The sequence below is a fragment of the Pinus tabuliformis genome, chromosome 7, assembly GCF_031772625.1.
Source record: "Pinus tabuliformis cultivar Carrire ecotype Pingquan chromosome 7, CPIR1, whole genome shotgun sequence".
Classification (NCBI taxonomy): domain Eukaryota; kingdom Viridiplantae; phylum Streptophyta; class Pinopsida; order Pinales; family Pinaceae; genus Pinus; species Pinus tabuliformis.
This window is the reverse complement of record NC_142293.1, coordinates 687,275,987-687,293,504: the sequence shown is the minus strand read 5'-3', so window position 1 is coordinate 687,293,504 and position 17,518 is coordinate 687,275,987.

Here is a 17,518-nt window from a genome sequence, read left to right as displayed (position 1 = left end):
TAAGGAAACTGAAAAAAAACTGTAAGAATCACTAGAGGGGATCCAAGTGGAATTAGCGGGTGGCCACCAATATCCACCTGGATCATTCCTCCCCCCTTAGGAAGCAATGGTCCCTATTGCGTTGAGTTCCTCCATGAGATGAGGGAACTTCTGCTGCACTTGGTCCCTGGTGAGCCACTTGCCCTGGTGAAGGAGTTGTCCTGCTTTGACAACTCGATACAGTTGGATATTCTACTGGCGAGTGTGCTTGATCTATGTGTCCATGATCTGATCAGTTGCAGCTTGTTCCATTCAAGCTGGATTTAACTCTGTGGGTGTGAGTTGTTCTGCAATGTCGGACGTGTCTAGTAATGGTGGAAAGTATGGCCGAAGGCGGTCGACATTGAACACCAGGTGCAGGCCAAGGAATGGGGGAATGCTGAGCTCAAATTCATTGTCTCCCACAGCCTTGGTAATGGTGTAAGGGTCATATCGGAGTGGTCTGAGTTTCCGATAGGCTTCGGTAAGGTGTTCCTTTTGCAAATGCAACCAGACTTTGTCGCCCACTTGAAACTTGTGTAGCACCGATGTTGATCATGTCGCTGCTTGTACTTGGCATTTGATTTCTCCATAATGTCATGGACCTGCTGGCGAATATGTTGGATGTGCTCAATGAAGTTGTTTGCCTTATCTGTTTCAGACTGGACATGAGCAGAATCTGCGTGAGTAGCTGCAAATGGCATGGCCACATCGATGGGACATAGTGGCTGGAATCCCAATCCCACCTGAAAAGGGCTGTGGCCAGTCAAGTTGTGGAGAGCCCGGTTGTAGCTGTGCTGAACATAGGGGAGGCTCTCGTCCCATGTGTGTGGATGCTTTGAGTTGTACATGTGTAGAATGTGTACGATCATCCTGTTGACAACCTCAGTCTGGCCATCAGTTTTAGGATGGAAGGCTGTGGACTTAGTGAGTTTGGTGTCCAGCATCGACTAGAGGCTAGACAAAAATGTACTAAGGAACCTGCTGTCCCAATCCGAAATGATAGACTGTGGGATCCCAAAGTGTACCCATACTCATTCAAAGAAGAGTTTAGCAGTGGCTTCTGCTGTGATATTCTTCTTGCAGGCCGCCATAATGGCCATCTTCGAGAACCTGTCGACGACCACAAAAACAAAGTCATTTCCATGCCTAGTGGAAGGGAGGCCTGACATGTAATCCATGGAGATGGATTCCCAAGGTCGACTAGGGGTAGGCAGCGAGGTATAGAGGCCTTGCTTCTTGATGATCGGTTTGGCAATGGCACAAGCAATGCATGATCTGATTTACTTCCCGACATCCTGTCGAAGATTCAGCCAATAGAAATATTTCTGCAGTACTGCCACCATTTTTTCAACCCCAAAATGCCCAACGGCCCGACTGTAGTGTGCTTCCCAGATCATCTTGGCACGCTCGCTTGAAGGAACACAAAGGTGACCCAGGTGGCATAACAGGTCGTCCTGGAGGTGAAAATCTGGAACATGTTGACCCTCCAAGAGTGTCTGGTAGGTGTGGCCGAATTCCGGGTCGCTTTTGTAGAGCAGTGGTCAATCAGAAGTCTCGTGCCCACAAGAGTTGAGCACGGTGGTTAATGCCATGATCGGTGGTCGACTGAGGCAATCTGTGACATTATTGGTGCTGCCCTTCTTATACTTGATATTCAAATGGAACTGTTGCAGGTATGTGGACCACTTCTGATGGCGATCATTTTGCAATTTCCCTTGGGTCTGTATGAACTACAGGGGTCGATGGTCTGTGTGGATGACCGTTTCCTTCCCCAAAATGTAATGCTTCCATTGTTGACAGGCCTGCACAATGGAATACATCTCTTTGTCATAAGTTGGATACTTCCGGACTGTTTCTGAAAGTGTCTCACTGTGGTATGCCACTAGATGCCCGTGTTGAGTAAGGACTGCCCCAATAGCATAGTCAGAGGCATCTGTCTCGACCTCAAATGGTTGTTGCAAGTCTGGTAATGCAAGAACTGGTGTTGTGCAGAGTCGATCTTTCAACTCTGTGAATGCCTTCTGTTGAGATTCGGACCAATTTTTTTTTGCTTTCGCTCCTCCCTTAGTGACCTGACTCAAGGGCCAAGTGATATGAGAAAATCCCAACACGAACCTGCGGTAGAAGTTGGCAAGGCCTAGAAAGCTGCGACGCTCTGTCAGAGTGGTTGGAGATGGCCAATCCCGAATGACTTGGATCTTGGCTGGATCCACATGCACCCCCCGTTCATCAATAATGTATCCCAGATACTGAACCTGGGTCATGCCAAAAGTGCATTTCTCCAAATTGGCACATAACTTGTGTTGTCGCAGTGTTTGGAGAACCTGTCGGATGTGGTGGAGGTGCTCTTCCCAAGTCTTGCTAAAGATCAAGATGTCATCCAAGTATACCACTACAAATGAGTTGGTGAATGGCCGCAATATGTCGTCCATTAGCCTCATGAAGGTTGCAGGAGCATTCGTCAATCCGAAAGGCATAACCAACCATTCGAAAAGGCCCTCCTTGACTTTGAAGGCAGTCTTCCACACATCGGAGGGTTCAATTGGTACCTGGTGATATCTTGACTTCAAATCAATCTTTCTGAAATATTTTGCCCCCTTTAGTTGTTCCAGGAGGTCATCAATCCGTGGGATTGGGTACCTATTACGGACAGTGATCTTGTTCAGCGCCCGATAGTTAATACAGAGTCTCCAAGTCCCATCCTTCTTTTGTACCAGCACGATCGGGCTCCCACAGGGCGATGAAATCGGACGGATGTGACCTTTTTGCAGCAGCTCCTGAATCTGCCTCTTGATTTCATCATTCTCCAGAATAGAGCGCCGGTAGATTGGTCCATTGGGCAGCGGCGAACATGGGGTTAGATCAATGGAGTGCTTGACCTGACAGTGTAGAGGAACCCCTGCGGGGAAGGTGAATATGTCCTCATACTCCTCCACGACCTTGTCCATCTGTAGTTGTCGTTCGGAGGGGCCCTGTCTGGAGGTCGTGGCCACTGTCTTCTTCTTTTCTTGAGGGCGTATCATCAGGAAAACAAACTTCCCGGTTTTGGAAATGAGCTTACTGCATTGTTTTGCAGTAACCAAAGAGATGGCGGTAGGCGGTGCTACCTCTGGTATCCTGTACAACTTATTTCCCAAAGTAACAATAACAACACGGGGCCTTGACTCATACACAGCATGTCGCTTCCACAAGTATGGTTGTCCTAATAACACATCACAAACTTCAAGGGGTGCAATGTCACACAATACCTAATCCGTGAAGGGCTTGATGTTGTATGGAAGGCGACACTGTTGGCTCACGCGAAGATCCCGTCCTTGGTGCAGCCACCCAATGGTGTATGGTTGTGGATGTGCTGTGGTTGGTAAGCCCAGCCGTTTCACGACCTCTGCCGAAACAAGGTTCTTTTGGCTCCCACTGTCGACAATGAACTGTAGCGGGGAGCCCTTTACCCACATCTGGGAGTGGAAGAGATGCTCCTCCTCCTCTGGATCTTCAGGTTCCTCCTTTTGGATCTTCGTGGTGGCAACAGTGGCGTTGGGCTCCGCATCGATAATCTGCTTCCCTTTGTCATTCCCCTTATCGAGTTCTGACTTAGAGTCAGAACATGCATCTGATTCTGAAACCTTTAGCTCAGCCACCAGTGACTGCTTGGCCCGACACTCACTTGTGTTGTGAGTGGAGCTCTTATGGAACTCACAACACTTTCCAGTGTCCTTTTTCGGCTTCGCGGTGCTGTTCTTTGCTTGCAGCTTTGGCGGGTTGTCTTGGGCCACCCCACCTTGGCTTTGTCCTTTGTTATGCGGTTTGGGGGCACCTTTCCCTTGTTTCGGATTCGCAAACCCAAAGCCTCGCTTCTTTTGTTTAAACTTTTTCTCGACCTTGACGGCATATCGGTATGTCGTGCCGAGCGAGGAGGTGTTCAGGAATTCTATTTCTTCTTGGATGTACTTGTGCAGGCAACCACGGTTTTTTAGTACCAAATGTTGCTCTGTATCCTTGATACCCAACTTTGTGCGAAGGGTATGGAAAATATTGGTAAACTCTGGTATGTCTTGGTCCCTTCCCTGCCGTAGCGTGGTCCACTTTATGTATTGATCCTCATAGCTTCCGACAGGGTAGTACTGCTCCTTAATGGCATCTCGGAATGAATCCCAAGTCGGTGCGACTGAAAATAGTGAGCCTGTACTTTCATCTTTCTGCTCGCAGTAGGTTTCCCACCAATCCTTGACGTGGGGGGCTACTTTGAGAAGAGCGAAAATAATCTTTTTCCGATTGGAAAAATCATGAACAGAAAAATAACCCTCTAGCACATTTAACCATTTATTGACGGAATCTGCGTCTATCTGACCCTCGAATATGGGGATTTCAAAATTAACTTGTACCTTAAATGGTGTGGCATTTCCAGAGTTGCTGTTGGAAGCCGATGCGTCGCCCCTAGGTAGCCGCTGAAGGATTTGGGCAAAGTTGTCCATCATCGCGTTCCTTTGTCGCTCGAGGGCTTCTTCAAGCAAGATTTTGATAGGATCTCCTACCCCCTCGTCTTTCTTTTCATCCGCCATGGGAGGCCATCGGGATTTGCAAGGCTGGTCTTGCAAAGGTTCGACCAGTTCAAGCCCTAACTCCTTATATCCTAACCTCGTTGGGGACATGCAAAGAAAAACAGAGAAGAAAAGCAGACCGCTCTAATACCACTGATCCGGATTTAAACAAGAACGCAATAAAATACAGAGATAACCATAAAGACAGATATGCAGCGGAAATAATACCTCAATTCATTACTGTAAAATACTGAAATATGCTTACAAACAGAAATGGAAATAAACCAGCTAGGGCGATGGTAGCTTATCTCTGAGAAGAGATGTGGTGGCTACATGCCTCTGAACTGTCTTACAATGAGGCTCGAAGGTCTATTTATTGTTGAGAAACAATGGAAAACCCTTCACATTCCAAAACCTAACCCTAGAAGATGAAACGCCAAATTGTGGGCCCCGTTTTTGGGTAAGTTGGTACATCAACTTCCCGGGGTCATGAATTGGTCGTACTATCTCCGTTTGACGTGCATGATAGCTCGTTGGAAAGATCTCTCCGAGGACTACGATGAAAAAGATGATTTTTATCAAAATATTCGCTGGCGGTGGATTTCCCAAAAAATGTCGTTTAGGGCCTCAAAACGGCTCCGGAAGTTTAGGACCCGAAAAACTGCTAAAAATAGTAAACTGTGCTATAATTAAGGAAACTGAAAAAAAAAACTGTAAGAAGCACTAGAGGGGATCCAAGTGGAATTAGCGGGTGGCCACCAATATCCACCTGGATCATACCAAGCACTGGTAGCTCAAGTCGAAGAACCCTCTAGTTTTCAAGAATCCGTACAACACTAGGTATGGGTGGATGCCATGGTAGAAGAGTACATCTCTATCATGACAAATGATGTCTCAAAAATTGTACCAAGACCAAAGAACAAATCAGATGTAGGTTCGAGGTGGATTTACAAGATCAAGTATGCTGCAGATGGCAGCGTAGATAAGTACATGGATAGGTCTGTCGCAAAAGGATATGCACAAAAGGAAGGAATAGACTATGAGGAAACCTTTGCCCCAGTAGCTCGATATACCTCTATCAAATCCATTATATCCCTTGCAGCACATATGGGATGGAAGATTCACCAAATGGATGTCAAGATAGCGTTCTTGAATGGGGTGATAGAAGAAGAGGTATATATCGAATATCTAGAAGGTTTCGAAACACATGAAAAGAGAACTCATGTGTGCAAGTTGAAGAAAGCCTTGTATGGGCTAAACCAAGCACCTAGAGCTTGGTATGGTCAAATTTTCAACTACTTACAGCAGTTGGGATTCATCAAGAGCGATGTCGGTCCCAATATTTATTATCTGCTGGTAGAAGGTGAGCCGTTGATTTTGGTATTATATGTGGATGATCTATTTTTGACAAGATCATCCAGACCCATAGAGGATTGTAAGAAGAACATGGAAACTTAGTTTGATATGAATGATTTGGGGCTAATGCATTATTTTTTGGGATTGGAAGTTTGGCAGCAAGATGGTGAGGTCTTCCTTGTCCAAGGAAGAAATGCATCAGAAATTCTGAAAAGGTTTAGAATGCAATATTTTCGACCTATGTCTACATCGATGATTACCAACTGGAAGAAAATAGATGCTTCAGGAGACAAGTAAGTGGACCCCACCTTATACATACAACTCATTAGGTCACTTATGTATCTGGTCAACACTAGGCCAGACTTGTGTTATGTTGTCAACACCCTTAGTTAGTTCATGGTGGAACCAAAAAGGGTGCACTGGGAAGCAAAAAAGCACATTCTCAGGTACGTGCGGGGAATAGTAAATTTTGGATTAAGGTACACCAAGGGAAATGATATCAAATTGAATGTATTCACTGATTCAGATTGGGCAGGAAGTTTAGTAGATAGGAAAAGTAACACTGGGTATTGTTTCAGCATTGGATCTGGGATGACAACCTGGTGCAGTAAGAAGAAGAAATTTGTAGCCCTGAGCTCTATTGAAGCTAAGTATATGGAAGCAAGAAAAGTAACATGTGAAGCTATAGACTCAGGAAACTGCTTGTAAATCTATTCAATAGAAGGATGGAAGCGACAAGGATCTTCTGTGATAATCAGAGTAGTATCAAGCTCTCTGAAAATCTAGTATTTCATGATCACTCCAAACAAATCAAAATTCAGTGTCACTTTATCAGAGATTGTGTTTAGGGTGGAGCAGTACAGTTGGAGTACACTTCTACATGAAATCAGGTGGAAGACATACTCACTAAGGCTCTAGGAAGAGCCAAGTTTGTTCAATTTCGGGGACAGATGGGTATGTTGGAAAATCCCTTTCAAAAGAATGATGCATCGTTTGAGAGGGAGTTGTAATACAGATGCAACAATGGTAGTGCCAGTGTCATGGGTAGGATTACAGTAGTAGCAGTAGCACATTGTTGGTGGCAGCAGCAATGTAGAAAGGAGGTGCTTTAGAAACAGAGCAACATGCAGGTCGACATTGTTGCTAGAGCACTTTCCTCGCTAAGAGGGAGTGTTAGTTTTTAGTAGCATCGAAAGTGATTTAGCCTTGAAAATTGGTGAAGAGGCTAAGGCACATGAATTCTAAAGAACCCAGAAACCGTTTGGAAAAATTCCACCAAGATCGTATTTTATTAAAATAATTAATATTTTTAATGGAGTTCCTAAGTCTAAACTTAGGGAAATTAAAAATAATGGGTATTAATCAAAATATGGGTGAGAATGATCTAGAAGGTGGATCAAATCATGTTTTAATATTAGCCGTTGATTAGAGACTTAATCTTGGCCATTGAAGAATCAACAGGAAAAGTATAAGATGGCAGCTTGGGGTTCACTTGAAGACACACAGAGTTCATCAGTCAATTCAATTTTCCTAGGGCAGTGTTTGCTAAGGAATTCAAACAAGTGATCATGTAGTGAGGATCATAATTAGCATAGGAAGGAAGTGATTTCCAATTCTATTTAATACACAGAAAAGGATAATAAAGCCAGTGCTGGTCGAAGAAGGGACAACACAACAGTTGAGGGAGATTGACGTAGTGGATCAATGCAGAATGTGGAGGAGGTTGACGCAAAAGCACTGGCAATGAGCAGAGTTCAGTATCGGGAATCACAATAATTGATTGGCAGGAGAAATCTCAATTTCTCAGTAGTAGAAGCAATATCAGTCCAAGTTGACGCAGTTACAAGGAACCTCCACGCAGAGCCTGCATAGGCTCACGCAGGGACTACGCAGTGGACTGGGAACAGAGCAAAATCTGCAAAATCAGTGTGAGAGAATTCTCAATGATATTCTCTGAGTCGATTGCCATTTTTCTCTAGGGAATGCAAATTGTATTTAGATATTTACTGCCAATAAATGGAATCCTCAAATCTGTTGCACAAGTTTTCCCACTTTGGATTTTTCTGGGGACAATTGTCCAAAAACAAGTTTGTCAATGTGATTGTTCATATGTTGATGTTTCTCTTGCCTTTTAATTTTTAGTTCTAGTTTATGAAGTTTGCAAAAAAATTTATTTTGATATTTATTGAAGTATTGGTAAATAACTTATCATAAATAAGTAGGAGAAATAAATCAATTATTGCAAAAAAAATTCACACTTATCTCAATCCGGAATGACATTAGGGAGCACATCTCAACCTGAAATCACAATGAGGAGCTCAATCTCAATCTGAAACCAAATGATAATGAGGAAGGTCGTATGGGACACTGTCACCCCAAGTCATCTCATAGGGGAGCGAACATCTTCCACCCTATGTAAATCAATATCCCATCCATCCTATTTCCCACTGATCTTCCTAACAATGACCGTCAAGAGTCATGTGGTAGAACACTTGCATCATAATTAGCTTGGGTTATACACCTCCAAGCTCTCTCTCAACTCATTGGCCAGACGGTGAGTGGTAATCCCAACAAGCCCAACTTGTGGGTATGATGCCAGCTGGGGTATACTTTGCATAGACCAAGATAGGGGAGCAACATATTTGACCCTATCAATAACAGATAGGGGTGATACCTTATTGTCCAAAGATCCTTTAACTCTAGGAGCCCTCCATCTTGAATCCTCACCTTGGGAGTTAAAATAGGGGGGAAGAGTCATCTCAGTGTTTACGATTAATCCTACTCTTTGTAGATCAAAAACATATCAACGAGCTCATATCTGGTACTGGCTTAAGCAACTCACTTCTAAGTTCAATCATAATGTCTCAATAGTATTAGTCTCATGTTCATACAGGACATCAAATCAAATATTATATTATAACAAATATATATCACAAAAGGATACCTTATCCACCCTCCCTCTCACTGAGGTAGCAACCACAAGCCTATGATTGACTCGTACAACAACATTGTCTCAATATATGAAGATATCTCAGTCCCAAAAACATATGAGATTCACTACCAATCAAATCCCACTCTTTATCATCGCAATGCATCATTGTCGCATCCAAAACTTGTTCAAAATAGTGCTCCAAAGATTTTATTCAGCCTACCTCATAGCTAGCCATGCTAGCAACATCGTACTCAATCTCGATCGTCCTTAAAGCTGCAAACTTTTCATCCAAAATATCATGGAAGATATCATACTAAAGTAGCACCCAAATGCGCTCATATGATCAATAATGATCCCAAACAACATCAGTACATCCATGTAGTCATATATCATAGGAAGAATATCTCAGACCAAAAATTGATCGTCCCATGCAAATATCTCGAAGGGTGCTCAGCGACAACCCAATGTGTATGAAGCGGCTCAATCATGAATTGACTTAAGTTGTTCTCTGCAAAACATATGTCTACATGGCTATTCACAAGGAAAATCGTTGTCTTAATCAATTGTTGGTTGCTTAGTCGGGTCCAACATAACTTCTTGAAATTCAACTCCATCAGGGTGTCCAAGGATTTGCATTTCCACTTTCAAAATTTCTTTAATAGCTTCGCAACATATTTCCCTTTTCCAAACTTCATCCTGCCAAGACCTTCATTTCATACTTCAGAGGCCATCTCCATCTTCCTTTGATCATCAAAGGATTGTTACCTATCTATAATGGATCGTCAACATATAAAACCAAAATCAAGGGATACCTTGGACCACTTAGAAGTAGAGGTTTGGATCAACACATCTTCCTAGCTTCACTAGGTAACTATCAATGCGGACATGCTAGGCTCGGGAAGCTTGCTTTAGACCATACAATGTTATCTACAAAAATTATATTGATTAAACGAATTTACTCAGCCTCAAACAAATCAATATTGTGCAATCAAATCAACTAAGTGACCTTATCAAGCCTTAGATGCCAAATCAAAACTAATATCAAAGTCATAAAAGTTTTTGTCAATAGCACTGTGACAAACTCTTCTGACCAAGTGTTAGGAAGAGCTCACACCCAAATACCATGTTACAACCTTACCTATTTATTCTATTAGCAATTTTCATCAAGCAATATCAAACTTCATCAGGCCATCCATATGATCATGATGTGAATTATATGCATCAAGGATAAGTCGTATAAGTTTCATCCATTCATTGTGAGATTTCTATAATAAAAATCATTGCATACTTAATCATAACAATTTACACTTCAACCAATGTGCCAATGCCAATGATGCCAATACATAATCAATTACTGAATACCAATATTAATCACTGAGAGTTACTATGCCCATGTTGTCATGTCACATCAAGGAAAATTACCATTGTCAAGTACTAAATATGATCAAAACCCTAACTTGTCATCATAGTGAATTCAATCAAGCCATAAGCCAAAACATATCTATGAATTGTCAAGCTTCATGTCAAAATCCTAAGACATCATCAATTATCCAAGACAATATTTCTCATCTATACTAAGTCAAGCCAATAAGCCAAATCTTGTCAAACCCTTGCAGTTGCTACCAATAATTGTCATACACTACCTCAAATGATCAAGTCAAGGAAAACAACATACTGATAAGCATATTTCAATCCCCTACAAACACAATATTAGCCAAGACATTCACTTTCTCTATATTAAGTCAAACATTACATAGATCTTAAAAACTTCCCTTCTCATAAAACTCTCCATCAGTTGTTCCATGTCTATAGGTTTATCATATTATTGTTGCGATCCTAGTTTGTCATATTCTTGTTGTGCTCCTAGTCTCGTGCATAAGATTTTATTTTTTGAATCCTATAGGCTCAACCACACCCATAGGCCTTCTTCTGTGTGGTTGGGAGGCTTATAACTATACCCTTAAGCCTTTCTCCAGCGGTTGAGGTTTGGACTAGGAGAAACCTTTTCTACTAAAAGCAAAGCCTACTAAAAACGTTTCCACAACATTAAATGTTTATTCATGTCCAAAGTCCTTCCTTCAATAATAAAGTGTCTTCTTTTCAAATAATACTAAGTGTTAAAATCTCATGAAAAGTTTCTCCCTCTAAATGGGAAGCCTCCTCAATCATCATTATTCAAGACATTAACTTGTCTATCATAATATTGTCATGCTATAGAAAATTTGTTATCTCACAAACTATATCAGGTTCTTAGACATATATCAAAACAAATTATCATCAGTTTCTTCATCATCACATATGAACATGTCATCAAATATTTATCAAGGGTTAGTGTCATATAATTAGGGCATCTCACAAGTGTATCATCATAATTCAAGGATCATAATCACTACATCACTTCTTTATCATATTACTTAATCATCAAGTCAAGGCATCCAATTTTATCACAATGTCAAATTTACAGAGCTTATCAAAACCTAACAAGAAGATCCTTAGTATTAACCTTATTATCACATTTTCATCATTAGGGTTACCATGCTTATCACAAGCATTAACAATAATATTAAGTTACCATATATCAAAATCAATATATCTACGAAATTCAACATGTCTAAAAATGTAAGATACTTGAAAAATGTCAAGAGCACATGTACTAGATACCAGACTTACTTTTGTGAGAATTTGTTAATCTACACATTAGAAACACCTACTGCAATTATTGATTTAACATCTCCTACTTGTTCTTGGCATTAACAAGTTATTTAATTACATAAACATCAATGAAAAACACTATTGTAGCCTACACATACATATAGATCATGAACTGAAATAAATGGAGACAATCACACAAGGGACACCATTATTTTTGGACAATCATCCCGGAAAAACCCAATGTTGGAAAACCGGTGTAGCATATAGAAGGTTTGTATTATAAAGCAAATTCTTGAATACAACTAGGCTGCCAATTGCGGCTCACCCAATAGGAAATGACCTTGGCAAAAGTATGTCTATTTGGAGACATATACTTCAGTAAATCTAGCAACTAGATGATCAAACCCCACAGATGACAAATGTTGTCCCCAGTGTTGGGCAATGATGGCTACTCCAAGCTCTACGATGGAACTGCATCACCCTCTCAGTGAGTCTCCATTACCCAGAAAGTTGATATGTTGAACTATGTTGAAGTTTCTAAGTTTTCTTCTTTAGAAACCCTCCATGCACTTTATCTAATTTATTCCTACCTACTTGTTATTTACTTAACAAGTTATTTACAATGTAAATACTGAAAATAAACACTAGTGCATGCGCAACATATTACAGATCAACAACTAAAGGAAACATAAACAATCACACCATATGACACCATTATTTTTGGACTAATCTCCCCGAAAAACCCAATGTGGGAAAACCGGAGCAGTTATCTGAGGGTTTTCTTATTAAGAAATATCAGAGTACAATCTGGGTGCCAAAACTGGCCTACCCAACAGAGAATTTCCTTAGTAGTAATACCTATCAGTTTCTGACAAATCTCCTAGCTAAAACCCTGGATAATCCTTTCGGCAACTCCTTAGCACCAATTCGCCCCAGAAACCCCAGCGTCAACCTCTCTCTGGACTGCGTCAACCCCTCTCTACCCGGCACTGGCCCTGTGTCACCCCGAATGGGTCTGCGTTAGCCTTAGGAGGCCATGTGTCAGCTCTCTGGCCCTCTATGTTAGCAATGCTGGCCTCTCTAAGGCCCTGCACAGCTACTGATTGCCTCTATGTGGCCCTGCATGAGCCCTGGCTAGCTCTGCATCACTCTCCCCGGCTACTGCACTGCTCTCTCGACACTATATCTGCCTCTCTGTCTCTCTGTACTCAATGCCCCTCAGATGCAACTCCCGATCACTAATTCTATCTCTCTTAGCAAACCTCGCTCTAGAGAATAAAATGACTGATCACTCTGGTGTATTCTCCAAGTGACCCTCAAGCCTCCTCTTATACTTTTCCCGTTGACATATCAACGACCAAGATTAAGTCCCTAATCAACGGATAATAATATATCTAGCTTGATCCATGTATTTTGGACCATTCTAACACAATTTCATATTAATTCCCATTAATATTTTATTTTCCCTAATTTTAGACTTAGGGACTCCATTAAAAATATTAATTATTTTAATATCTCCTAAACTGTTTAGAATCTTCCCAAACCCCTTATGGGTAATGGAGATCTCATGTGCCCCAACCTCTCCACCAAATTACGTGGCTAGAGCACATACGATGCTACCCCAAATCAACACTCCCTCTTAGCGAAGACTGTGCTCTAGCAATACTCCTCACTAAGTATTACTCTGATCATCTGGCATCAGTACCTGTGCTGATCCTAGGCCTTCCTTCCCAACATCCTCTACATTGTTGTATCTGTATTGCTGCCCATGGTTATGCCATTGCCACTGTTGCATCTATACGACAACTCCCTCTACATCTGTGCTGTTGCTGCTCCTTTCTCCCGGCACTGCATCTGCACTACACCTCCTCTCATCATGTTGCATCATACTGCCCATTGTTGCATTACAACTGAGTTACTAAGAAGTAACTGATCTCCCAACTCTGACCTCTTTGTTGGGCTAGAGACCCTCCTGATGCTGAAGCTCCCTTTGCCGCTGACAAGTGCTCCCTCTCTGACCTCTACGTCGTTGCAACAACTCCCTACATCTCGCGTCATTACACACGTCTCTGTGACATCCTGCACTGGTGCAACACTCCTGTGCCTCTTGCACTGCTGCAGCCTACTAGCTTTGTGCTATCTCAGGACTCTTGCACTATAGTTCTCTCTGCCGCTTCATCCGCATTCACCTCTAACCGACTCAACCAGTCCTGCTACTCCTCTTCAGGGCTCCCATAGCAAGGTCTAATCCAAGAGGCTGGGTACCTTGAGGATCTTGCCCCTCATCGCCTATAGTCCGCCTGACTACAGCTCGATGTCTCCCCACTTCTGCTCAAGTGGTGCGTGTGCACTCATGGCGTAGTCATCGTCTGTCAAAAATTCCTTCTCTGCCCGTGTTGGCGCTGCCTTAGTCTCAGAAGACTCTCCCTTACTCTTCTTCCTTGGACACTGGATCACATAATGACCCAACTCCCCATAGTGGAAGCACTTGATCTTGGAGAGATCTTTCTTCTTCCACTTTTCCTACTTTCCCTCAGATGCTAGGGCAACATATTCCTCCTCCTACTTGATTTTGATCCCCTTGTTGCTGCTACCCATCTTCGACTACCGTCTGATCTCTTCCTGGAGAAGAGCTACCCACAATCTCGTCCCAAGGTGGGAAAGTCCCTCTGCCCAGTATACTCTAGACAAATACCTCCCAGTCTTCTGAGATAGCATTCATGGCTATCCTCACCATCAACTCCTAATCTGGTGTCGCTTCTATAGCAATCAACTGATCTCAGATCTCATTCAGTCCTCTGAGGAAGGTGTTAATCAGTTCTCCCTTCTTCATCTAATACGACCTCAACTGGTTCTCAACTAGCATTCTTCTTTGCATAGAAGTATGCTTGTACAATTTCTTGAGAGCCTCCCACGTCTCAAATGTCGTTTCCTTCTCGGCTATGTGTGGTACTACATGATCCTTGACCCCATCAAGGATGATTCTCTTGGTCCTCGTCATTGCCTCCTCGTACTTATCGTTATCATTGGAGTCGACTGGGATAGCTATTACCTTCAAGGCAAAGTTCTTGACACAATTTCTGTCAAGTACGAATAAGATTCTGGCCTTCTAGACTGCGAAGTTCGACGCTTCATCCAGTCTATCCTAGTCTCTTACTCCGTGTAGTGCCATGATACTCCTCTACTTCCCTCCTGGAAGTTCTTTGTTCGACTCCTCTAAGTCTCTACTTCCTGCCTGGAAGTTCTCTTCTGGACTCTCTCTGAGTCTTGATTTCCCTCCTGGAAATTCTTCTGATACTATCGAGATGCCCCCTACTCTGATCATCTTGTGCAACCGCACCACTGACCCAAGTTCCTCGGCTAGAAACTGTTAAGTTATGGTATGTTCTATGCTTATAACAGTTTACTCCTTTTTTTCTTATTATATTCCACCGATTAGCAATCACATGTACATAAAGTAAAGTGCAGATAGAACATTAAACGATCGACAGAAAACAAGCCAAGACAAGAGACACAAGATGTGGCAGCTAGCTAGGGACAAACCCCACAATGTGTGGGGAAACCCTTTGATCAAATCTTCTTTTATCTTCAATAATTCAGCAGAGAGAAATAGTACAATAAATCTGATTCATATCAGCAGTAGCAAACCCTAGATCAGTAGCATCAGCATTTGCGGCTTCATTATCAAACTAGGGCAGACCATATCTCACAAACCGACAGTCGGATTGACTTCATTCCACCACCAAAAGTTTCAGCTTCCAGAGGAGGTTCAAATGAACCTATAGCGCAGTTCAGATGAGGATATCTTCTAGGCCAAGCAAGCCAATCTTTACTTCTGCAGTTGCAGCTTCAGTTTCAGCAGTTTCCGGCTTCAAACTAGGGCAGTCGATATCTTGCAAACCGTTTGTCGGATTTACTTCATTCCACCACCAAAAGTTGCGGCTTTCAAAGGAGGTTCAGATGAACCTACAGCGCAGTTCCAAAGAGGAGATCTTCTAGGCCACACAAGTCAATCTTTGCTTCTGTAGTTGCAGCTTCAAATTCAACAGCTTTCGGCTTCACATGTGTGAGAGAGAGAGACCCATTTCAGCGCAGTAGAGAAGAGACTCATATCTACGCAGTAGAGAGAGAGAGATGTGATGATATGAGTGAGTCCAAATGAGGAAAATTCCTCTTATATTTATACACAACGTTGGTGGGTGAATAGATGCGACTGTTGGGCTTCTGAGCCTACATGAGTTGTAGGTCGGCTTGATAATAATTCCATAATCAAAATAAATTCATATCTCCATGAATACTTATCAGAATTGGATGATCTTTATATCAATCCTACACCTCTCGACGAGAGGAATCTAATAAAAATATTATTAGCCATGAATAAGATGACCCACATGAAGTTTTTCCCTGGTTGCAAATTTTAACACTCCCTCTCAACCATGGAGAACTTCATCTGCAATCTATCTATCGGTCGTTACTATTCATCCATCAAATGCACTGCCTTGTAAAGCCTGACCCTTGCCCTGCTCTGCTCTATTTCTCCTGTTCTGCTTTGTCTTGTTCTGCCCTGCACTGATCTGTACTTTTTTTGTTCTGTTCTACTCTGCTCTTGCATTGTTCTGTTCTACTCTACTTTTGTCCGAATTATGAAGAAGAAGAAATGATCGAGGATGTATCATACTGACTCAAAATCAGTCTCAGAGTATGTACCACTGGTCCTAGACCAGTCTCAACCAACCCAAATTCAGTGTCATAGTGAGTACAACTCCAATGGTCCCAGACCAATATCATCATCCACTGACTCAAAGTCAGTCTCAGAGTATGTACCACTGATCCCAGACCAGTCTCAACCGAACCGAAGTCAACGTCATAGTATGGTACAACTCCTACCACTGGTCCCAGACCAGTATCATTGATCCCAGATCAATGGAGGTCATCCTAGCATAGGGAGTACGGTAGTTACAACGATGCGTCCATCGGTACTACTATGGTCCCTAACTTCATTTCCCTGCTCATTGATCAGATGAGACGTACTTCCCATGAGTCCCAGACTGCATGGGTAGGATGCCTCGACAAGAGAACTAATCAATCCTGTCCTCATAGGAGAACACATCAATCCTGCTACAATTTCCATGGAGAACACATCAATCCAGGCCTCACAGGAGAACACATCAATCCTGCTATAATCGCCGTGGAGAACACATCAATCCAGGCTGCCATGGAGAACACATCAATCCAGGCCTCACAGGAGAACTAATCATCCTGCTACATAGGAGAGCGAATCATCCTGTTCCACAAGAGAGCGAATCATCTTGTCCCACAAGAGAGCGAATCATCTTGTTCCAGTGTGCACCACCAAGGGAGGGTGAGTCACCCTGTGGTCATATGTTGCTCCAGTAGGAACCACAAGCCCTCAGAGCTCCCAGAGCTCAATGTATGCAACATGTAGGACCCTTGTACAAAGGTTTCTTGCCGACTCCAAGTCGTTTGGGAAAATCACAAATTAGATCTTTCCTCGGGGCTTTGACAAGGTGTATCAATGTGTACATCATCTTAATGTGATGGAGCTTCCTTGCTCATCGACTTACCATATCCCAGATGATGTCTATCTGCTGGAGCAACTGACGAATATGGGATTCGTCAATAATCGAATCCCACCTCTGGTTGTTACAGAGAATCACAGTGGTATCCAATGTAAATCCAAACAGCTCAATGAAGAGCTTTCGCAACCAGACTTCCTCACACGAGGTTATGCTAGTAACAATATATCCTGCTTCGGCAGTGCTCAAAGCCACCAACTTCTGCTTCCTGCTCATCCAGGATATCGAAGCAGATCCCAAGGTGAAACAGTACCCGGAAGTGCTCTTACGGTCCACCACACTGCCTACCCAATCAACATCAGTATATCCAAGTAGTCTCACAACTCCGACAGTGTATCTTAATCCATGAGAGATTGTGTCCTGAAGACATCTCAGAAGATTCCTGGCATCAATCCAGTGAGGCTCAACCAAATATGAGCTCA